Source organism: Pseudopipra pipra, chromosome 13, assembly GCF_036250125.1.
Source record: "Pseudopipra pipra isolate bDixPip1 chromosome 13, bDixPip1.hap1, whole genome shotgun sequence".
Taxonomy (NCBI): domain Eukaryota; kingdom Metazoa; phylum Chordata; class Aves; order Passeriformes; family Pipridae; genus Pseudopipra; species Pseudopipra pipra.
The window spans coordinates 3,150,135-3,174,398 of NC_087561.1; the positions used below are offsets into that span (position 1 = coordinate 3,150,135).

General features: G+C 39.7%; 1 long non-coding RNA gene across 3 annotated transcripts in view; it reads left to right on the forward strand.

Annotated features, from left to right (window-relative positions):
- Window positions 1-9,298: 9,298 nt before the first annotated feature.
- LOC135421352 (uncharacterized) overlaps window positions 9,299-24,264 on the forward strand; it is a 49,235-nt gene continuing 34,269 nt past the window's right edge. The window contains exons 1-4 of one of the 3 annotated variants that reach the window (XR_010433968.1): window positions 9,299-9,541; window positions 9,926-10,074; window positions 11,286-11,447; window positions 13,620-13,842. This is a non-coding gene — a long non-coding RNA (uncharacterized LOC135421352). The remainder of the gene's footprint in view (window positions 9,542-9,925; window positions 10,075-11,285; window positions 11,448-13,619; window positions 13,843-24,264) is intronic. The other 2 variants (XR_010433969.1, XR_010433970.1) reach the window with 2 other exon arrangements.

Consider the following 24,264-nt stretch of genomic DNA (forward strand, 5'->3'; position numbering starts at 1 on the left):
TTTTGGCAGCATTTCAGCCCTCTGCTTTTGGGGCTCTGTCTCTTAAAATGTATTCTGCTCTGGTACCCCTTTCTGATTGCACTTGAACGTTATCAGGATGCTGTTGAGCACTAATGAGTCTTCAGAGCAGTATGTAGGGACTTCCACTTCCCTTTTGTTCATGCTAATTAAGTTAGGGAAGTTTTATGTTGTGGCTTGATTAATTCTGGGAATTTGTAAGAATGCAAATGAACACTGTTTATCTGGGGCTGAGTTATCTTTTGATATGCAAACACACTTTGATATGCTGATTCTTATTAACATTGTTACCTTCCTCTTTGGGAAGGACTTTGAATTACAATTCCATCCAGCTCCTCTCTGCACAGAAATTGTGACTTCCATTGCTCCTGTTTTATAATTATATGTAAATTCCATATTGTAGAAGTTATCTGAACAAAGTTCTTGTTAGTCTAGCAATATCAGGAGTTTATAATATTTTCTATAAGTCTGTGATCTATATTAATAAAACAGATGACCAAGTGGTTCTGGATTCTTCTTAAACAGAGTATGTTTATGTAACTGAGAAGTTAACTGATGAATCATACTAATAGTCTTCTAGTAACATTACTTTTTGGACATATTTGAGACTAAGGTAACTATGTTCTGCCATGTCCTATAATATTTTGAAAGAATAATGAAGTATTAAATTAACAAAGTTGGCGAAGCCAACTTAAGGTAAACTTCCATGTTTTTTTACTGGAAACAGAAACTTTTGGCTGAGGCCAGCAGTGGTGCAGCAACAAAGTACCTGGCAGCCACAGTGGTTTAATTTTGTGAAAGCCTGAAGAGGTGAAAACCTCTCATAGAATGTGAAAAGGCCATCACAGATGCTGCTTCTCAAATGGCCCCTCGGGCCAGATCTGTGAATAGGAGCTGTGAGCAGTTCCTACTGTTGCTACACAAATTGCAGGGATGGTTTGAGTGTTGGTGCTTTTTCTCAGCTGCCTAATTGTGTAAAAACTCAAGTACATGCCTTGGCATAGCCAGACAGTAACAGGTAGGTTTGTTTAGAAAACCTTTTTTTAGTTGTCTGCAGAGCATCTAATGATGTCAAACTCTGTCTGTCAGTACTGTCAGTATTTTCTTTTTGGTACTTGCCCTTCTTTTCCTCTTCCACAGCTATCATGGTGCCAGGATATACAGAGATGATCTGCATCCTGGAAGCCTTGATTGTGGCTGGCTTGACTCAATTATGCTGAAGTCTTAACTCATTTTTAGGGGAATCTTTGAGTAAAATAGTCTACATACCTGTATTTAGCGAATAAACAGTTTTATAATTGCTATATTCAGCATGTATTTGTTTGTTTTTTCAGGAACTCTTGGGAGCTCCTAAGGGATCTGCTTACTGGGTTTTTTTCCTAAACAGATAAGACAGAATTTATGTATGAAAAATACACACTCTCTTGGTTTCTCTGCAGCTGACTTGCCTTTGCATGGTGCCTCTCACTGAAAACACATATGGAGAGCTTTTCATGATGCTATTTATACTCTTGGTTTGTCTTTTAGTATATGTTGAGTGTTCTATAATAGAGTGCAGAGCTGCATAATGTGTTCAGTGTTGTGGGTATAATGAATAAGGATCTTGTAAAGCTTTTGCTTTCTAATTATATTCTGTTTTAGCCCACAATGTGTCCATACATCTCTTCCTTATCCTGAAAGACACCCTAAACACTAGGAAGTGCCAAGCAAATTAAAGCACCCCATCTAAGTAAACAACCACATGGCAGAGTCCATATGTTCTAAAATTAGACTTATCTATGTTTAAAACAATATATTACTTCTGTCTCTAGAAAGGGAAATCAAACCAATTCCCTGGTGTGGAAAGAATCGTGTTGCATTTTGAACGACTATTAGCATATTAATCACTTCCTGTGATATTTTTCAATTGAGTCTTTTGAAGTCATCCCTAGGAGAGGATTTGCTCTAAAATAATAGTATCACAGACTTTAAATGCATACTACTTTCAGTCATGCATTCAGTGTACCTTTTAAGCTGTCTCTTAAGTTAATGTGCTGTCCCCAAATGAACTCTGCATTCTGTGTGAGAAATTGGGACCCAGGCTTTGCGTGCTTTATGGAGGTGACCTGCTGCAGATTATGCTTCAGGACATGTGTGATTTCCCCAGACATTCCTCTCTGCTGCCCTTCAGTCCTGCTGTTCTGTGTCCTTGCTGGTCCCAGACAGGGTTTCATGCATGTATAGGGAGAAAAATGCTGACCCAGGGACTTAAAGCAGAGGCTGAGTCTGCTTGTGTCTCTGGGGTTTTGTGATAAGGCACACAAAATGATGTCACTCACTGTGTATTCTGAGGAATATGCTGCATCTTTTAAGAATTTAGGGCTTAGCTACATCTGAGACCTGGACATTTTTTGGAGGATGGATCTGTGCCAGACCTCACTGACTGCAACTCAAGGCAATGAGAATTATGAACTTGATGAATTATTTTGACCAGTTTTGGAGTTAGGAAAGAAAGCTGTTACATTTGGGTTTAGTTTATTCTCATTTCTTTAGGAAAGCAATTTTATGACTGTCGGACAGATTAATCTGGTGAAGAGCAAGGTAAGTTTGGTCAGAACAGCTGATGACAGTGATCAAGTTGAGTGTTCTGGGATTAGTAAAAATCTGCCTAACACACTTAAAAAATCCAAACACGTACCTACCTGTAAGCCTTAGAAAAATGTATGGAAAAGTTATTTATGAGGGGTTTTTTTTGACAAGCTGTGACTTCAGTGAACAGCATGTACCTTTCACAAGCAGGTGTTTTGGTGCCCTGGTGCCCCTTGGCCTGTCTTGTGCTATATTCAACTTTTATCTAGCAAAAGTCTTGAAAGATTTCAATTTTTCAAAACATGTATACCTTTCGAGTGAAATAGCATATATATCTCCTTGTCTGTCTCAGTGAAAAGTGTTCTCACTCTGAACTGTGACCCTGTTGTCACATTGCTGGCCAAGGTCAGAGAGCAGAACTCTGGTGCCAAGGTCGTCCCTCTGGCAGCTCTTAGTTTCAGTAGCAAACCTGACATTCTGAGCAGATGCAGCTGCTGGGCAGAAACCTAAGTAGCAGGGCAGTGTCTTATGGTGGGAAAATAGGATTCAGAGAAGCTGTTAACTAAAGCCTTCACTTGGAAATGCGAAGGGAAAAATGCTGCAATTTAGCTGAGGGCACTTAAAGAGCCAATCTGAAAGCTCTACTCCTTGTCCTGAATTGCTTATATATTTGTGTGGCAAGGTATTGGGGGGCAATGGGGGTGGCTTCTGTGAGAAGCTGCCAGAAATTTCCCCTGTGTCCCATTCTCCTATTTTTTCCATACTCTGCTCTGTGTATTAATTCATGGTAACTGGAGGAATAACCTGCTGGTGGGTTATTGAGTCTTTCTTGTGAGTAACTCCTGCCTTCCCAAGTCTTTGGAAAGGAGTTGAAAGCCCTGTGTGTGGCAGGAGACAAACAGGAAAACATCTGCTCTGCTCCCTCCTATAGGTGATGCTGTCATGCAAAATACCATCACAGAAAGATTGTCTTGGTCACACTGTGACACATCTTCCTTCGGAAGTGTCGAAGTTTCTAAGGTGGTGACTCACAAGGAGTGTTACATTGCTACATGCTTAAACTTCAAGTGTACCTTCTAAAAAATTGTTTCTTCGAACAAAGTCCTTCTTAAAATGTCAAGACATCATCTGTAAACTGATGCAGATTGACTGAGCTGGCAAAGCAGTCCCTGAGAGCAGCACAGAGGCAGCTCTGTGTTCCTCTTGCACCCAGTCACTTCCACCACGTTGGTGTAAACCACAAGCATTGCTTGAAACAAGGTGGAGCTGTTATTCAAAAAACGACTCATCCCACCACCAAATACCTCTCGAAATATCCTTTTGAGCATAATATAAAGCATGAAATACTCACTGGAAAGCTATGAACTTTTGATGTCAGTTTATTTTGATCAAGCATTTCAGCTCCTGCATAAGTATATCTAAAATGAGAGATTGTTTACTTTTATTTGACACACTGTATTTTTCATTTTAAGTTTGCTTTGTAGCACAATGCTGTAAATGCAATGAATGACTCAGTCAACCTATACCTGCTAAAAGCTTTTTAGCATATTTAATCGCTGTCTCTTTGGAGGTAGCTTAATTTATGTGCTAAAATGCTTATGTTGTGATATAAATTATGCGAAGAGGAAAAGTACAGTGGTTGAAGTAATCAGACTAAAAGTTGGTTTGTGTAGTGAGTGCTCTGCGGAAAGTAAAAAAAACTATTTGCTGGTTGAATATTTATGTGATCACATCAAAATGATTCTTTCCCTTCTTGCTGAGAGCAGCCAGCAGTACATTTGACTTCATTACTTATGAGGTGATTTTTCCAAGTGCCCAACAGAGACGATAAAAACTGAAATCTTGGGTGCATTTTCACCACCTCTTTCTTCCTGTGTGTTTTCTTAGTTAAGAGGAAGGCACGGTCAGTGTTAGTGACAACAGCTGGGATTAACATTGAATCAGTGAGTAAAGTCTGCAGAGGTGCTTCTGGCTCCACTTCTGCTCTGGCAAGAGGGAGTTATGACCACCCTTTTCCTTCCCCATATTTTAAGCTGCTGCAGCAAAGTGAGCACAGAGTTACTATCTGAGTGAAGTCCTCTAAGGACTGGGTTCTCTTACCTCGTGTCCTCGTTATCTCCTATAGAATGTGCCAGGCAATCAGAGTTTAATCTAAGATATCTCTTGTGTCTTTGTCTACTTATTCCTTAATTGGTCTAGCCTGCCAACTGGATGCTCAGCCACACTGGCAGCTTTTGTGACAAGCATGATTATCCACTAAGGAATGGGTGGAAATTGCCAAATAATTTCAAAGAATTTTCTGATTAACCACCTGCTTTTTAACCATGTGGCTTTCTTCACAACTGAAATTACTGTGGTGTTGGTGGTAGTATAAAAACTCCAGTGGAATAGTGAAGATCACTGCCAGAACTGCTTAGATTTGATGTGCTAAGCTGTGGATAACAGCACTGAACTAAAAATATTTGCTTGGTGAAGAGCATATATATGGTTTTTGCCACATGATGTTTACTACTTGTTTATCTTCAGTTGAAAAATTCAGCAAAATTTGAAGAGAAAGAAATGCTTGAATTTGGCCCAAGTTTTAAAGCCAGTGTAGGGGTTTGAGCAAGTAATCCTTCTTGGTTGGCAAGAATTCATGTATTTGTGAAGGAAAAAACATCTGTGGTCAAACATACTGTTACAGGAAGCGGTGCTCCAACCACATTTTCTTCTAGTTTATCTCAAGAAAATCCTTGAGCATAATCATCCAAAAATGTTTGTACACAGTATACTTGGAAAAAACATAAAATTGTTATGTCTACAGTCAGTGAAGAAACAGAAACAGATTCTCTTTTATTATGTGCAAGAAGATTAATTGAAATACTTGGTTATGGTAGTCAGTGTAGCAATTGATGTCATTTTAAAAAATGTTGTGATGGCTTGAGAAGCAGATCAGTGATACCACTCACACATTTATATCAGGGAATGCAAATGAGATGAAGATTTGCTAGAACTGGCAGCCTGTAATGGTTGCAAGGAACATCACACTTGATTGCATCACATCCCACATCTCTTGAGTGAAGTGCAGGATAGAAGTGTTTGTTCATTCCTTCTCAAATGGGAGTCTGCTCAGGGGCTGCACTGGTGTTTGGTGGGTTTGGGTGGGGTGTTTTTTTTTGTTCACTTCTGAAACTCTTCCTAGAGCTTTTCTGTATGTTTGGCAGAGCTGTTAACTGGCTTTAGAAGTCTATGTGCTGTCTCCCTGCACCTTAGTGAGCCACAACATGTTGTTTGTTCCTAATACCTCCTGTCTGCATTCAGGACCCAATGCTGTTATCTCTGAAATCAAAGCAAAAAATTGCATTTACTTTCAAGGAAACAGAGTATGGTTCTGCTTTGTTGGTTTTCAGTAATACACAATGTCTAAAGCTAAATGCATATGAAGTATCTTCACATAGGCAAATGAGATTCAAATATAGATTGTACTACAAACAGGACAGCTTTGATTATGAGATGAAATACAGGTAATTTCTTCTGGCTTCCCCTGAAAACTGAAATGATTGTTCCCTACTTGAAAGGCATCATCTGAAGAGTAACTGGAACAAAAGAATTGTTATTCCTGTCTAAAATAGAGAATTATTGTCAGGCTTTTGTGATCATAATGAGAATCTGTTTTATAGAATGGTACAGCTGTCTAGATGATACACTTAGATCCCCTGCTGTGATTTTTTTTTTTTAAGGAAGGAATTATTTCCCTTTTTCATTATCAACTTTTTCTTTTTTTTACAGACAATATTTATTTTGGTTTTGCTTTTTGTCTGTATTTTGCAGATGTCAATGGTTTCATTCTGACCTTGCTTAATCTGGTTTTACGCAGTATTGAGTAGATCTAGTCTGAGTTTATAGCTGAGATAGAAACTCATTGTTTCTTTGGGTAAGAATGCGTGTGTTGGGATCAGGGATAGAGCCTATTGAAAAATCTGGATGCAGAACCAACCTCGAAAGCAGCTGCAAAGTTCATTCACCCTTATCTGAGAGAAGCCTTGTCAGAGGCTTCAGTTGTCACTGAACTTGTTTGAATTGTATCAAAGTCAGAAGCCTTTCTGCCTCAGTACTGTGACATACTGTGTGATAGGAGTGCTGCTGCTGAACCAGTGTCTTTAAGTTGGAAACAAAGCAGAAATGTAACCAGTCCACAACTGCAGTTTGTTTCCTGATCAAAACTTATTTTTGGTGTTTTAAGTGAATGTCTTCTTGCTGGGAATTTGGCTTAATTTACACATTAGATTGGGTTGTGATCAGGCTTCTTGGGGGAAACTGATGTTCTACATGTGTATGGTAAAAATATGTTCAGAGAACTTTTATGCCAGCACTGAAACTTTAATAGTTTATTCAGTCCTGAAAACAGAAGGAAACTACTGACACATGCTGTCTTGTTCTCTGGTGCAATATTTCACAGAAAAGCAAGAGCTGCTGCTCTCTCTTATATGTGAAGTAGTTTAAATGTTGAAGAACTACAACAGTGTCTGTGAAACCTGCCTTTATCCAGTTTCATGAAAGGGAGGACTGCCTCCTGTCCCCACTTTGTGCAGTTTGGTTGAAAAGAAAATATTCCGTTACTCTCCATAAGAGCCCAAAACAGTTTCTGAAAACCTGCCTCTCTTCCCTGTTTAGAGAGAAGGATTCATTACTACTGCCTCTACCCCTGATGTGGCTTAAAATCACTTCTCTGAGTCTTTGTGTGAGTTGCCTTCAGACTCTTGATCTGCTGTTTGAGTCCCAGTGATGCGGACAAGACTGTTTCCCTTCCCTTTTTCCTCTGTCCCAGTGTTTAATCCCCAAATTTAGTCCTTGTGCCTCTTTCTCTATGGATAAAATTTAACAGTTGGTATACTCTTAGTGTGAGCCAAGGACCTTGATAAGCCTGTATTGCAGCCAGGAATTCAGCCAAATTTCACCTCCTCTGCTTATAAATGTTGAAGATTTTGACTAGTAGAGAATAACTGATCCTCTCAGAAGCCATAAATGCAAGCTATTGTGGATTTTTCATTACTTTAAGAGTTATGAGCAACATATGATGTTTTTGTATCTGAAACCTTGCCTGATGATCACTTGTGAACTCAGGTTCTTAGATACTCACAGTACATTTCTGTGCCAGTTTCATCTTCCCTCACATTACTCCCAACTTTTTCTTGATGATAAAAACTCTTAAAACCTGGCAACAAATCTTCTGTTCCTGTGTCTGAACTTTAATCAAACTCAGAAAGGTAAGCTTTTTTGTTTTTTTTTTAATATATCGTGGCCCTGGCATTAGTCTTTAAAAATCAATTGTTAAGACGTGGTTTACCTTGAATCTGATTTTTTCCTCCCTGTTTTCTTCACATTGACCTCTCCTAAGGGAAACTCTTCTTATAACATCCCATTGTGGAGGATAATACAGCAAATACAGGAATCATGACAGAATATACCAAAACCTGCCAGTCATCTTAGTCATGTTATAGTGCAGGTTTTTTGATAGAACAAAACTTTGTCTAGAACCTTAAAATTAATGACTTGCTGTTTCTCCTTAAGTGCACTTGAGTTTGAGAGTGTTTCTCTAGTGTAATTTCATGTCATGTGTCAGCATAACATGATGTGATCTACATAATGCAACATGAATTAAAAATTATGTTTAGAACAAAAGAAAACAGCATGTAAAATTCAGACCTGTATGTCTACACTGGCAGTTCAGCAGGTGCAGAGACATCTGTGTGTCTGGGAAGATTTCTATGTATGTTTTAGTGTAATCATTCTGGTTTTGTTTCTGGGATGGCAAATTGAAGGTTTTTTTCAATCAGTTTTGGAAAATTCAAAGATGGAAAATAGATTTCCTCCAGGGATTTCATGAGTGCTAGTGAACCATGCTATAAAAACAAGGATGGAGTTCACTTCCTTCGTTAAAGCAGCATAATAAGGGGAAATTTATTATAACTGTAAACTTTTGGTAGGTCAGTGTAACTTTTTTGTAGAGGGTGACAATATTTAACTGGACTTGAAAAGCAAAAGGAAACATACCCTTATGCTGCATTACAAGCTCCTATTACCCTGATGTCACTTGAAATGTTCATGCCTCTCAATAAAATTTTGATGGATATCTTTGGATCTTCCATTTAGCAATTTCACATTAGGCTATTAGTCTTCAGGTTTTGACAGGAGTGTGAATCTATTTTACAGTTCTCATTTGTGCTGAGATCTCTAGGGTCCCGTGTAATGTCCACAGAAATCAATAAAAAAAGACTTTTGTTAATGCTTCCTGTTGCATTTGGATCCCTACACTTGAGTGTACACAGATTTTTAGGCCTTGCGATTGCTTGTTTTTAGGATTTTATAATGTAAGAGTTGTCACATGAGATGAAAACAAGGTCCCCCTCTGTACTCTGTCTCTAGTGGTAGTCAGGACCAGATTTCTGAAGAAAGAATGTGAAAATTGTTGATGGAGCAATAAAAGAATAGCTTGCCCCAGAGGATTTTGCTTCTTCCTTACATCTGTAAGAAGCTGAATAAGGACTTGAAGCAGAAGAATTTACACTCCTCTAAGTTTTAAATACTTTTATTGTTAAAAATAATTTTTTTTTCTCATCTAACTGGTATAGTTTTCTCTCTACTTTTCCCCAGCTGTTAATTAAATGCTCTTCATCTGTCAATAACAGAATGTGAATTTTTCTTAATATTTGATGTAAATGGTTAAATCCATTTATTTTATACAATGTCCTGAGTTGTGCAGCATCATTTACATTTATATCTAACTTGGGTTTTTTTTATGCATACTTTGCTTCCTTTTTTTTTGGGCCACATATTTTTTCACAAGTACATTTTTTTTTATACCTTTTTGGCTTGTATTTACAGAGCTTTGCAAATCACAACATGTTTCATGCAATCTGTCTCTGTTTCTGCTGAAGAACTGTTACTGGTTTGATAAGAAGCCAGCACTTTTAAGGTAGGTGATAAAGTCAGGCTCTTAAATTTATATATAAGCGGGGTTTTATATACTTTTAAGAGGTTGTCCAGTTTCCAAGACACTTGCACGATCCTGTTGGTTTAGCAATAGCTCTGGATATATGGAAGTTGAAGGACTTCTGGTCTTCCTGTATCTTGTGGGGTTTAATCTAGAACATCAGAACAAAAATGCCTGCCCCTTCTTACAGGTGGCTTGTGCTTGAGAAGACAACGTTGTGCATTCTCACAAACAGCTGCAGGAGAGAACTTGCAGCTCAAAGTCTGTGTGCCAGTGCAATGGCTCCTGCTGATGAACATCAATTGATGAATGAGTGTTCTGCAAGGAAAAGCAGAAATTTAATTATATGCTGCTTTGTATTTCCAGTAACTGATCCTTGAGAGTGATTTGAATCCCCTGTGTGCTCAGCGGCTCAGCTCACTGATAAAGGGAAGCTGACTGAGGTATGATTCACAATTATCACTTTTCTGCAGTGGAGGATGCTGGTGGGAACCCAGTGGTGGAACAGAGAAGAGGTAAACAATACATAAGTCACTGTTCTGGCCACTGTGGTGTGTTTCAACAGGAGTCTCCCTGCTTTGTCTGCCAGGGTGCTGCTACTCTTTGCATAGAACATCATCTCTCAGATGCTCTAGCAATGGGAATGTGGTGATCATCTCTTTTCCTCTCTGTTGCTGCCTGTAGACCCCTCCTGTGCTGCCATCTAGCAAGCAGCAGCCTAGAGATGAGCCAGTTTGTGCATTACTGCAGGCAGTTCTACATTCTGGGTATATCCACTCCAGGTCTGCAACGTCACAGAGTAGTTTGTGTTGGAAAGGATCTATTAAAGGTCATCTAGTGCACACCAAAAAGACATCTTTATGGTTTCACATAAATTAAATAAAGTGTATGGATTAAGACTTAAAAAAATAAGTCTTTTTTAATCATGTAAGAATTGACCACACATAATTGAACTGAAGGCTGATCTAGCCCAATATCCTGTGGTGTTGTTGGATGGCATTGAAAAAGAGATGCTTGGGTAAAAGTCTAAACACAGGGCAGTGGTGGAGTGAGACTCCCTCAAGGATACCTTCCCTGTCCCTAGAGATTTGTGGCAACTGAGACTGCTAATTAATGGGTAGCTTCTTATTTCTATTCTGTTGATGAGGAATTTGGTGCTGTGCCACCCACATATACATCAATATATTAGCACTGGTATTTCTTACTATTGAAGGAAGGCTCTGTCTGATAAAACGAGGTGTGATTGCTTGTTTTACAGAAAATTGATTTCTGCCTCAAAGAAACTTTGACTCATCTTTTTTCAGCTTGTTCAGAACACATACACAGTTATCCTCTTTAATCTTGTTTTATGCCATGCAATTAAAAAAGTGTGGGCTTTTCTAAAGGAGGAAAAGTAGATCAGAAGAGCCTGAGAGTACTGTTACAGGACAAAGAATGATGCTCAAATCATGTCTTTTTTTTTTTTTTTTTCCCCTGCATTTGGACATTGAATTTACCAGCTTTTTGGCTTTTTCTTCTTAATCTGAACTAAAGATTTTTTTTTGTTCAATTAAAATCATGTCTTGGAGCTGCATGGCTTCAGAAAGGTCATGTTGTAGGTTCTTATGCAGAACAACCCTCAGTTGATTCTCCATTCGTTACTTCTGTGGAAGGGCTTTTTTCTTTTCAGACAGGAAAGAAAACATTTTATTCCAGCCTCACATCACTGATGACTTGTGTCCCATAGAGCATCACACAGAGGTCTGGCAGGAGTGCAGTGCTGGAGAGCAGCCCCAGCCTCCCAGCTGCTGAATCTCTGCTGGCTGCTGTTTATTACCCTGTGCCAGAGCTGCCAGATAACCTGCAGCACCTCTCCAGGGGACAACCTGGCTCATAATGAGCTTACCTGGTAATGCTTGAATGGTTAAGCTTTTGGCTTGAATAGTTAAAGTGTTAAGCTTTTGTTTTTCTCCTCCCTGCCCACCTCTCCTTGTTTCTAGCAACTTCTTTTACAGAAGCACCATTTGACTGAAAGTGAAAGGGGTTCTTTTGTGGTATGGTTTTTTTTTTTGTTTGTTTTTTTTTTTTTTTTTTGGTTGGAGCTGTTCTTTAACCAGCTGTCTGTGGTATTTTAATGTAGAGCTCAGCCCCATTCAGTCCTAGATATGAGAAAGACCTTTTTAGGAAATACTTATCCTTTATTTGCTTTGAATATGTCAAAATTATGATGGCTAATGTAGATCCATGGAAGCTCTTAGACTGAAGTGGGTGAACAAGGGTCAAATATTGGGCCTGTTGCCTTGTCATAAGCAAATTTAAAAAAAAAAATAAAATAATTTATTAGGTTTTCTACAGGAAACATAACTTTCATTTTTGAACTCTATTAATAGTCAGGATTTTTTTTTGATTATTCATTTAATTCACTTTAGAATTTTATAAGGTGGCAAAATAACGTGTGACTAATACATTGAGTTATCAAGTTTAACCCTCCCAGGGAATTAATGAGCAAATGCCTCAGCAAAGCTATGAATCTGTTTATATCTGCAAGGTGATAGGAAGAGCAGTCAATATCTTTGCAGTGCTTGTGCTGTTTTGATTATCAGCTTTCAGATGTGGATTACCCAGACTTGACAATAATGGTTTCTGCTTTTTTGCCGTGTTTTTGCTGAGGTTCATTTGCTCCTACTTCTCTAATCCAGAGCAAATTTTCAAATGCAAAATAATATGTCAGAGATCAAATCCCCGAGAAAAAATGTAATTCTACAAGAAGGAAAACCTGTTGTGACAAAAATTGTCAGTAAAACGATATGTTGTGGATGAAATTGTGTCACTATGTGAAATAATAATATTTACTACAATGTAGCAAAACAGCAACTGGTTGATATTCTTTGCCTGATCACGAACATATTTCATAATATTTTCCTTGTTTCATTGCAATACATTTGGACTAGGCTGCACATGTTTATCACATTTATTTACCATTTCTGGCAGCTGAAGATATCGATGACATTTAACTGACATGGGTAAATCAACAAGAAATATATCTCCTTCCAAGCAAATAAATGTACTCTGTATCTGGCATAAAATAAAATCCTCTGAAGTCTGAGTTGTTAATGCACTTTATTTGCCCCAGAGCTTTAATGCAGTTCCTGGTAAACTTACAGGTGTGAAATTATGGACCACTGTAGGGTAGCAGGTTTAATTTAATTCTGTGGTTTGTTATGCAGGAAACTCAAAGCTGTACGTCTGGGTCTGCAGCCATTCTGTGGACTGTATATCATATTGACAGAAAGAGTTCACAAGAAGAATAAAAAGCAATGGAAACTATTACTAAATATTAGTGTATTATCATCAAATTTGTTATCCCTACTTTTTTCAGTCAAGACAATTCAAAGAAATAAACCCATGCATTATTAAAAGTATTGTCAATAGGTGAAGTGTTGTAAAGTCAAAGTCATTAAGAAGAAACATTGACAAATAACTTAGTTTTGTTTTTCCAAATGTTTCTTACTTCTTTCTTAAATAGATATGGAGAGATATTCAGTGTTTAAAGTGGAATATTTATTTATTTGTTTATGGGGGGAAAAAGGTATTATGTAGAGATACATGAAATTAGCAGCCTCAAAACACTGTATGCACTGCAAAGGTGACACTGACTGTACTTCAGTTTAACATTGCATGTGACAAAATTATCAAGAAGAGTTTCAGTAGCTTTCTTAGACACTGTGATTAAAATGTTTGATTCCCCCCCCTTTAAATTGCTGAATAAAAGCAGTTATTCTCTCCAAGATTTGCTGCAAAAGAATGAAGTTTTCCAGTGAAGAAATGGAATTGTTAAAAACTACAGTCTCCTACTTTGTTAAGGTGAGCCAGCATTAATCTACTGAGAGAGGCCAGTAAATTGGTTTGTGTACTAAATTGTAACTCCCAGATAGTTATTTCTTGTCCATTATTCTTCCAGGGCAATGCACAACACATAGCACAGACCTGGTCTGAAAGTGGCCTCTCCTTCAGTAAAAAATATTGTAAAATAGGAGTAGATTCACTCCCTTCTCTTTTCTTATTTTGTGTCATTTGACAGGTAACTGGAAACTATGAGGTACCAAAAATGTCTGAGAAAGGAGCAAGGGAGGAGAGATCTGAGGATTCAACCAGAGACACTGACCCTGCATGTCCTGAGGGGCTGATCACTTAAAATCCCTTCCTGTGCCCCCCTCCCAGTTCTGCCTGTGGTCTGCAGGATGACTCAGTGCCAGCATCTAATCTCCAGTGAACACCTTGCGAGTGCTGCAGCCTGGAAAAAGGTGCTGGTTTTGTTTCTGTGACAGCCCCATGAATCCTGGGTTTAATTGGCTTCTCCCCCACTGGGAGAACTGAGCTGGCAGTGGCTGGGAGCTCGGAAATACTGTTGGCTGCATGGAGCAGGCACTGTGATGGATGCACCCGTCCTTTGGGAAGGGGAAGCAGGAGGAGAATGGATGCTGCCTGGGGAAGCATGGTTGGGAATAAAAGATTGTTTCCATGCGCCAGCTTCCTTTTAAAGGAGTTTTTATAAATTTCCCATTCAAGGGGTGAATGGGGGTAGGTTTGCACAGCTCACAGCCAGAAGACCAACTCCCTTCCACCGCTGCCTCTGCTGTGGAAGCAGAGAAGTGATCTAATATCCAATGTGTGACTAGTCAAATTTCTGAGGTGTGGGTTTGGACAAAGTCTGAAAAAATATGAGTCTTCTGGTCACTTCCAAGCAAGTCTGGAAATGAGGGAAGGAGTGCTGCAGCATGGTGGGACTTTGCCACACGTGGTACCATCTTGTGTGCTTGGAAACCCTGCCACTCACCCTGCTGTGCTGGTTTTGCCTGGGATAGAGTTAATTTTCTTCATAATAGTTGAAATGGGGCTGTGTTTTGGATTTGTGCTGAAAACAGTGTTGGTAGTACAGAGATACCTGGGCAGGTGGAGCTCGTCAGCCTTGGTAGGCAATCCACCTAAGAGAAGGTCACTCTAAACAAACCTACATCCTGGGGACCTCACTGCCACTGTCCAAGCTTTGCTCGGCCCCGGCAGATGAACCTCAGGACTAAAGGGTGGGCTCAGTTCAGCGCACGCTGTGTCTCACCTAAAAAATCCACTGCGCAGGCTGGAAGGGTTAATGACCTTTCCCAAAATCTTCGCTCGCGAAGACTGGCCATTATTTTAGTACAGAGATGTTTTAGTTACTGATGAGCAGCACTTGCACAGGGTCAAGGCCTTTTCTGCTCCTCATCCCATTCCCCAGTGAGGAGGCTGAGGGTGCACAGGGAGCTGCCTCCTGTGAGTCTTTCTTTGCCCTAAAGCACCGTGAGGACTGGGGCACGACTTCAGCTTTGTAAAGGGTATCTCACCCCTCATTCTAGCCATGGCCTCTAACACTCCAGGACATATGGCCTTTAAAACATTTGTGTTTCATTGGATTGACATTTTCATATAGAAACTAGAATGTTGCTGACTCACTGTAGTCCCTACTACAAGCTCAGTTTGCTAACTTTATGCAAAACAAGTAGGAAATGTGATACCAGATTACTTACCCTCAAATTTAATAGAGTGAGTAGTGACATGAGTTCATCTCTTAATATGCTCTGCAGTGCTGAAAAATGCTTCAGATGCCTGCATATAGCGTTGCAGCAAGTTCTGCTGACAAAAACATATTGCTCTTCTCATATTTAATCTAATACTTGCTCTGTGACAGAAAGTTGCTGTTGCAAGCTGTGGATCCTCCTGGACTGGAAGATACAAAAATTGTATTTTTACTGGTCTCCAAGACCTGTCAATAAATCAATAATAATTGGATTTTTGTTCTAATACAGTTGATCGATGAAGTGGACAAATTCACCAAGTTTATGTGTGGAATAAATCATCTTCTCAAAAGCCTGAAAATTCACTAAGTTTCTGTTTAGAATACATCATCTTTTCAAAAGCCTGACCTTTCTGATGAGAAGATATTTTATCCTATCAGAACTTTCTGGGTAAGTGCAGTCCAAGTGTTCTCAATCAATTGCAGTATTTTTCTAATTTAATAGACCATCGCTGGGTCAATGTTATATTTATAACCCTTGCCTGAAGATGTTTTTTCCTCTTTTCATCAGAGGAAGACGTTAACTTCATAATATTTACATGGTTTAATCTTTTAATTTTTGTTGTAGTAACTCTGGACATTTTACTCCAGAAAAATCTGGGAACTTTATTTTGACTTCTGCGTATGGAGTTCAGGACTAGAGTTGATGAAGTGTTGGAAAATGCTGTGCCAGTTGCTATAACATGCCTGGAGGTTTTTTGTTTGTTCTAGCAGTCTCTCAGTTTTAATAAACTGGGTAAGACTTTCTGGACCATGACTGGCAGAGTGGCTCCATCTGCAATATATCTTGAAATACCATTGCCCTGGGAATCCTGTGTATCCTAAACTCCCTGAGAAGCACCTGGCATTGCCAACTTTTTTGGTTTTGCTCTCCTCATTATAGGCCTGCTACACCCCAGCTTCTCAGGGATCCTCTAGGAACTTGGAATAGTAGTGGGAGAATTTCTAACACTGCCCAGTGCAGATCACTGGCAGCTTACTAATACCAGTGGATTTGCTCTTGGAAAGCAAAGTTTAATATCTGTCTTTGGTGCATGCTTGCATTACTTGCCTAAATATTTTGAGGGTTTTCTTCTTTTTTAAAAACCCTCCAGAATGTGTTTAACAGTCCTTCTTAGTGTTTTGTGCTGTTAGTTACTGGATTGTTTATGGGCAGATTTAGGCACTAGTAGAGAACTTGCGTGCTCCATATCCTCTTGTATAGTCCAGAAAGTATTATAAACACCTGATATATTAATTAAAAAGCAGTTTGCATTCACTAAGTATATATGTGATACACTACAGTGAGCTGCCCTATTGCTCGTTTAGCTGATTTCAGTAAGTTACCCAAATTGTTTCAAAGACTCAGAAAGCAGGGGAGATCTCAGACTTATATTTTTGGTGCTACCTTCTGCTAAATGAATGATGGTAATTACCTTGAAGTTGCTAATTCTGCTTTGCTGGAAGGCTGCATTCTAGGGGAGGCTGTCACACTGTGTATGTTAATTAGAGCAGAAGCAGTTGTACTCTGCAGTTCTAGTAAGAAATGTAATTTTTACAGTGGACTCCAGATTTGATACCTCTAACAGCTGCTCTTACTTATGCCTTAAAGGAAAGTTGAAAATGAAGTGTGGAATGCCTCTTTACTGAACCTTAATGCATCAGGTGCCTTGTCCTCTTGCTCCAGGTGCACTGCAGCTGTGGTTTCAATGCCCTGAGCACGAGCAGACATTTAGCATGGAGTAAGTAACTCTGTGTTTGTGAAGGAGCATATCCCACAGATGCTCCTTGGCCAAGGTCTGATGGACCTGCTGCAGTTATGGATCATAGTCCAGGTATTTGCAGCGATGGCTGAAATCTGCTGGGGCTGGGAGAAGTGGAAAAGAGAATCAGCAGGATTTCTCTCCAAGAGTCGAAGTGGAAGAGAAGTGTAAGCCAAGGGGTATAGCATGAACTCCATTGGGGGGAAGGGATATGTTTTTAGACTTCACCTCAGACACTATTTAAAAAACAAACTGCTTCTATACCAGAGAGATGTGGAACAACAGAAACCCCATCTTATTCTGTAGGCTGGCTTTGTCAGCTAGTGAAGATGCAATACAGGAGTCTATAAGCAATTTGCATTTTTCTTGTGCTGAATACTGTGTTAAAGACTGCAGTTTTCCTCTGGGAAATCATGGATGCCTCCTGTGCCTTGCTGCAATTGTAGCAGCCAGCTCTGGACTGTGCTGCTGCTGTAACCCAGCCTTTGCCTGTTTGCTTGTAGCTTCAGACATTCATATCTGCATTAACATTTTGGAGTGAAATGTTTCTGTAAATGGCAGCTTTATAGTCAGCAAAAGCATAGACTGGTTTGCAGGTGTATCAGTTCATTGCCAGAACTGGGCTATGGCACTTTTGAAAGCTAAGCATTGCACTTATCCAATAGGTGTTCATTTCCAAGCAATTTGAGTTTGTGAAACTAGGTATTTGCCTCAGTTTGTTTGTTTTAAAGTAATGAAATATATTTTAAATTGGTCATTGCTTTTTTTAGTACCTCCTGTACTTTGTCTTGTGGTATGCACCTGTCCACTTAGCTAACTGCTTGCCTCTTTAAAATTCTGAATGAAAACATTAAGAATAGAAACATTCTGAAAATATGCTTCTGCCTTTCATTTAAGGGTGGAAAACTTAATGCCTTAGCCATTAGCCACTGCTAACTGCAAGCTCAGTGTATATCTGTCTGTAGGGTGCCTTATGGGACCATTCTCCCACTTTAAGTCCAAAGCAGTGTAATTGCATAGTACTACTTGGATAATAGCACTAGCTGTGGTTCTTTTAATAAATTTTAGACGTTAACTTTATTTCTAACTCTTTAGTCTACCATAAAAACCCTGTTACTTTATATCAAATTTTGAATTTAATGTGATATGGGACTAACGTTGAGACAAGTCCTTTTGTTTCATGAATTCCTCTTCTTAGATTGCTGTCCTCCATGTGAAAAGGATTTGTGTATGTTTTTGCTACCAAACACCTATTAAGAGCTTTATTGCCTGTTTTATTGTTAGATCAATGTGTGGTATGTGATCTATATAAACCAAATGCAGGTTTCAGGGCTTCTGCTATTATAAAAAAGGGAAATAAGGGTATGCAAATATATGCAAGATATGCAAATCCAGAGGAAGTGAAGAACGTTGGAAGAGCTGTGATAGCTCTGTGGTAGGCTACAGCATATCCTAGAGCTGTCACTGCCAGGGAGCCCATCTTCCTTCCTGAGATCTTGTTGGCAGCTGCCTTATGGTCTGAGATGTTGGTACCTTGCAATAACCTGGACCTATTTGAAAGAAGTTCTGTCTGTAAAAGTTCTGAGGAAAAAATCTGGGAACTCTTTTGGGCAGCTGATTTCTGAGCTGCAGACTAGACTTCAAAGAATTAGCCTGCACAACAAAGTCAGTGAGGGAGTTGTGGACCTTAAAAGTCTGGAGTTTGCAAAGCTATAATAAGCCATGTTCTGCTTCACATATGCAACAGTAGAGGTTGTTGTTGCTTCTATAAAAATGAAGCCATGATATGAGTGCAGTGGGAAACTTGTCACCAGCCAGTGCAGAATGCAGCTTCCTACCTCTGCAAAGTGTGCAGAGCTCTCTGCTGTCATGCTGCTTGAGGGATGCTTGCATCCCACTTCTTTAGGAACTCTTTTTGTCTCTGCCTATGAGTATCTCCCCCTTTATTTTTGCCTTTGATGCAGTCCTTTTGGGCCTACATTGTCTCACATTTCTGTGTAGATCCAGGCACTAGGCCCTCCTGGTAACCTGGTGTGGAGGAAAGCCCATTTCCAAAGTTGTAGATATAGAATCATAGAATCATTTAGGTTGGAAAAGACCTCCAAGACCAACTGTTAACCCAGCACTACTGAGCCCACCACTAAACCATGTGCCCAAGTGCCCACATCAACATGTCCTCTAAATCCTTCCAGGGATAGTGACTCCATGACTTCCTTAGGCAGCCTCTTCCAGTGCTTGACAACCCTTTTGGTGAATATGTATCTTACAGGAAACACTGTGATGCTGCAAGCTGCAATTTGTGATTCATTGGCAGCAGTGATAAGGAAGGAAGAAGCAGCAATAAATTGATGAAGCAGTAATAATCCTGGCTGCCTCCAAAATGAGAAAGAATCTGTTTTGTTGTTGTTTTTTTTTTTTTTTTTTTTACACTCCATTCTTGATGTTTTTGTGTCTGGCAGTAAATTGTCACCACTCATAATCACACCTCTTAGAGTATATCAGTTACAAGAAACCTGGACCTGAAAGAAGTGTGATTATCTGGAGCACTGGTGTGACCTGACTGCAGAACGTGATAGCACTCCCTGTTCCTCCTTCTGCAGTCAGACTTACTAGATTTGTGGGATGTCTTGAGCTATTACCTGGACATTAAAGCCTTTTTTCCATAATTTGATAACCTTCCTGATGGGCTACATGAAGGACAAGCAGAACCAGTTTTGCCTATAGAAGTGCTATGAAACATTTGGAGCTTTGCTGTCCTTCTGTTCTTTGTGCCTGAGACAACTTGGAGATCCTTTTGCAAAATTCAAAATGAAGTTGCAGATTGGGTTCTGAACTCTCTGTTCTTTATAATGAAGTATTCCTGCAGACAGTTCTGTATGTTAGAGGCACATGACACTCCCAGGATCTCATTGTCTGTAATTTCTTGCAACAAGATTAAGAAGGAAGAAGAAAATCCTGTTGGTTTCACAAATTGTCACCCCTGTGGGTCAGGAACTGCAGTGTCTGTTGGTTGGAACCCCTTTTTGGTACAGGTGATGCCCCTACCTCTGTGGAAAAGATCATGGCCAAAATGGTTTCTTGACTTCATCAAATGTTTCCCTTTAAATTTTTTTTAAATCTGGAAAGGACAGTTACTCCCCTAGTGAGAGGAACCTAGAGATGACCCTTGGATTAAATCAGACTTACAGAGGAAGAGGAGAAAGGACTGTGGAAACGAGCTACAAAAATCAGTACAAGATGTTTGTACTGGGGATGGACCTGTCATGTGCAAATATTTACATCTTCATAATTCCAAACAAATATCTCTTGCCTGAGAAAGATTATCTGTTAGTTTCTTCAGTTAACAGAGATGGAAAGCTGAGATGTGAGACAAGAGCTTTTAAATATAAGGCAGTTGTGCCTGACAACACCTCATCTCAAGGACAAATAAGGAGTATTTTCTGCTGTTCATAAGGGCACATCCTGATAATGTGCCAGGGCTGCAAGAGGAACAACCTTATTGATTAAAGTGCAATTTCGTTGGAGTGAGTGCAAGCAAGAAGTGTCACTCTTGCAAGAACAAAGTAAAGAACAGAGATGCAATCCCATTGAGGAACACTGTGAACATGCAGGATAAATACAGAGGTATTCAAGTGTTGGGACAAAGTGGAAAAGTGATCGAGGAAAAGGAAACAACAGGGTTGTGTAAATAGGCATATTAACAGTAACAAGAAGTACCTGGTTGTGCTTCTCTTCTGGGCTTGCTGCTGCTCTTGCTCTTTTTAATTTGGGGCAAAATGAAATTTTTTGGTGCAGATGCAGCACCTGCCCCATGCAGGTGATCATACCCCCTGTGGGGGGGTCCTGTGACCCACACGTGGTGGTCCTGTTACAGCTGTTGGGTGAACTGGAGCAGACCCTGCTCCACTCTGAACAAAGGGGAGGAGAACCTCTGTGAGTCCTGCTGAGCTCCACGATGGCTCACATCTGTGCTGTGCTGGAGGTGCTCATGTGAACCCTTTGCTGGGTTATCTTGCCCTGTAGCTCAGGCTGGAGGATGCCCTGCAGTGCAAGGCTGTGTTAGCAGTGCCAGCCCAGGGGGGACAGGGGGCAGCTGCCCTCCAAAGTGTGGCTCCAATGAGACCAAGAACTACAAAGGGGGAACGTGGTCAGCTGTGCTGTGGCTCAGGTGCTCTTTGCCAGCAGCTATGTTGCCTGGGAACCTTTCTGGGAACACTTTTTCTGCACCTGGATTATGAAAGTTGCTAAAAATTATCATGCCACAGCTGTAGCCAAGATGTACTTTCTGTCTAGGTGCCACCTCATCCCCCATGGTCTCTTACTTGCCTCCTCTTTAGGACCTATAAATCCTCAGCCCTCAGAGTGATCATTACTCAGAATTGCCGCCAGCCAAAAACCGTAGGAGTGATTTCTTCAGAAGGTGAAACCTTTCCTTATTAAATAATAGCCCTCAGCTTTCAGATTAGTTTAATTAAATTCCACATTCTAAGCCTAATTCAGCTAAAAGCTGTTTCCCAGATGCTTTTTAGTTTGAAACTTGAAGGGCTGTTCTATTTTCTGGTTTTCACGAGAGAAAAATCTATTCTCTATTTCCAAAAAAGCTTGAGGAAGTTCCTGGACTATGTCACCTCGTTATGAATGTCAAAGTTCAGGCAATTTCTTTGCCACTGGAATTGGCAGCCCCTATTTCAGCGCGTTACACAAAGAACGTGGTTCCACAAGAAGTCTTGATTATTAAATCAAAATATTTTTTTTTCTTTTAAAAACCCCAATTTGCATTGACAAGGTTGTACTTAATGTGATAACTGACTTTAATTTAAATGGATATTAAATTACATCTGGGCCCTAGAGGTAGAAAGAAGCACGTGTCTGGGGTTTCCACCACTGGTTACCACTTTTTGATTGCTAGTTGGGCAGAGATCTGAAAGTATTTCCATTTCCAAAGTGGTGTTTTTTACCCATTAATGCAGGCTGAAAAAGAAAGTATGAAAACCAGGACATTTTCTTGATTCTCTTCTCCAGAACTGGAAAAGAAACACTAGCATTAAAAAGCATTTAATGTTAGATTTTATTAGAAAAAGGATTGATTGACTAATCTTCCCAAATGGACACTGATAGATGAAAGCATCTCTGGAAAAACTTTAAATGTTTTTGAGCAAAAAGGCAGCTCTGTCATTCCTTGACAGGACCCTGGCAATTGGACTTGATAGAGCTGGGATATGTGCTTGATTGGTGGCATCCTTCAGGGCAGTTCCAATTCTGCAGCATTTTAGAAAATCCAGAGGAGTAAGTTTCAAATCTGATTTTTTTTTTTGTGAGTTTCTCAAGAAAATGCTTTAAAAATTTTCTAAAATTTTTTTAAATTTAAGCTTTGCCCATCTCTAAAGGTCTTCTGCAGAAAAGTTCTTTTGCTTATGCAGGCTCCCCATGAAACCCTGCCAGACTTACTTCAGCTTGTCTAGAGGGGCTGTGTTGACACCACTGTGGTCCAGATCCTGATCCAGACAAATATAGTAAGATCTCTTGGCACAGCAGAACTGGGAGATGAAGGATGCACTTGTTCTTGGGAGGGCAAGTGCTCTATTTACTTGGAAAAGCACCTAAATTTTCCAGAAGATTATTATTCACAATCTTGCTCCTGAAAGAAATAAGGCATCTTCAAGGCTTTGTTCTGGTTCAGAAATCTTTTGAAATATCAGAATTGCTCTCAGGAAAAAAGTTACCAGTAATATTTGTCAGTGATATTTGTGTGCTTTATCTCTCTGCATTTGGAATAGCTTTGAGCTGGATATATTACTTGATTTTTAATCTTACCATTATATGAAATATTGCCTTTGAAAATAACTTTCAAGTACTTCTTTCTAGTCAATACTTTGCTTAGGCTGGCTTTGTGCTTGTCATAGGACATCAGTTTTGCAGAAACATATGTTGACATAAAAAACATCTTCATACTGTCTTGGCTTTGCAGAGGTATCTGTTTAGGATGTAGTTTGTGGGAGAATCAGTGGTGTAAAGGAATAGTTCAACCTGATGTACAGTTCTTGAGAAAGATTATAAGGGGTGGGGGAAGAACAAGAGGAGGTCTCTCCTGAAAATTTTCTCTTATTTGTTTTTTTAAAAGAAAAGCTCTAGATGCAAAAACCACTTTTCCTTCTATTCATGCACATTCCATTCCTTGGTGTTTCCAAGCTGTATTATTAATGATGAAAACCAAATAAAAACTCTCCCCATCCTTTGAAATCACTTGACAGTTTTTCCTTTCCTGTTTTAAAGCCCACAGAGGTGGATTGAATCAGTCTGATAATGCTTTTGGTGTAGTGACTCCTGTGGCAAGGAGTCTCCTGCTGGAGCTGGTGACCTGAACGTGCAGGGACTTCTTGAGCAGGGATAAACCTCCCCCAGAGACCAGAGTCCAAGGAACAGCAGGCTTGTGCCCATTAACTGCAGTGTTTGAGTCTTGCTGCTCCCCTGTGCCAGTAGCTCATGTGCAGCAGCACCAGAGGAGGTGGTTGCCCAAATTCCCCAGCAGTCCAATGGCATGTGTGCAGTGAGTTTTTGGGGGCTTTTTTTTGCCTTGCCTGCTTCAGCTCCACCTGTATTTCCTATAGGAAATCTGCATCTGTATGGAATTTCGCTGACAGTTCCTTGGAGGTGTGCAGTCAAACACCAGCCAGGGAAAAGCACACTTTGGATGGAGGAATGATCCCATCTCTCTGAAATCACTTGTTTTCTTAATCTCGTGGTACTGAGTTCAGAAGGAGAAATATTGGTGGCCAGCAATGCTTCTGCTTTGGTTTAATTGAAGAGGTCACTCAAAAAAATTGTCTTTGATTCTGGTGATTTTTGCATTTAAGAACACAGTTTATTTTTCTTATTTCCCAAGTATGTGGGAAGTGTTTTGAATTTAATGCAAAACTGTATTTTTTTGCTAACGTGCAGATGTGCACCTGAAAGTAAGGTTTTTTTATATTCTGGCAGGTAACATGAGAGCATTTTAAACAAAGGGAAACTGTGTTTGACTACGGATAAGTGAATTTGTCTCAAAGTTATTGCGTGCCTCTGTTATTAAAAGAATTTTCTCTTTTCTAAAAACTGTCTAGATTTCAAAAAGAACCTTTGCCATCTTCTAAGTCTAGTGATCCATGTTTGCAGTCGACTCAGAATTATTCCCAAAATAGACACTCATAAAACAGACTGCAGACCTTTTCAAAAGGGAAGCAGGAGCATGTCCAAATTCAGGTAAAACTAGGACTTACTGTTGGGTAATGGCACAGATATTAAATGCCAGAGTTATGCAGTAGCAGAAACCTCTGACAGTACCATGGCACAGCAGAAGATGCTTCAAAGATGACTGCAGTTTTAACTTCTGACCA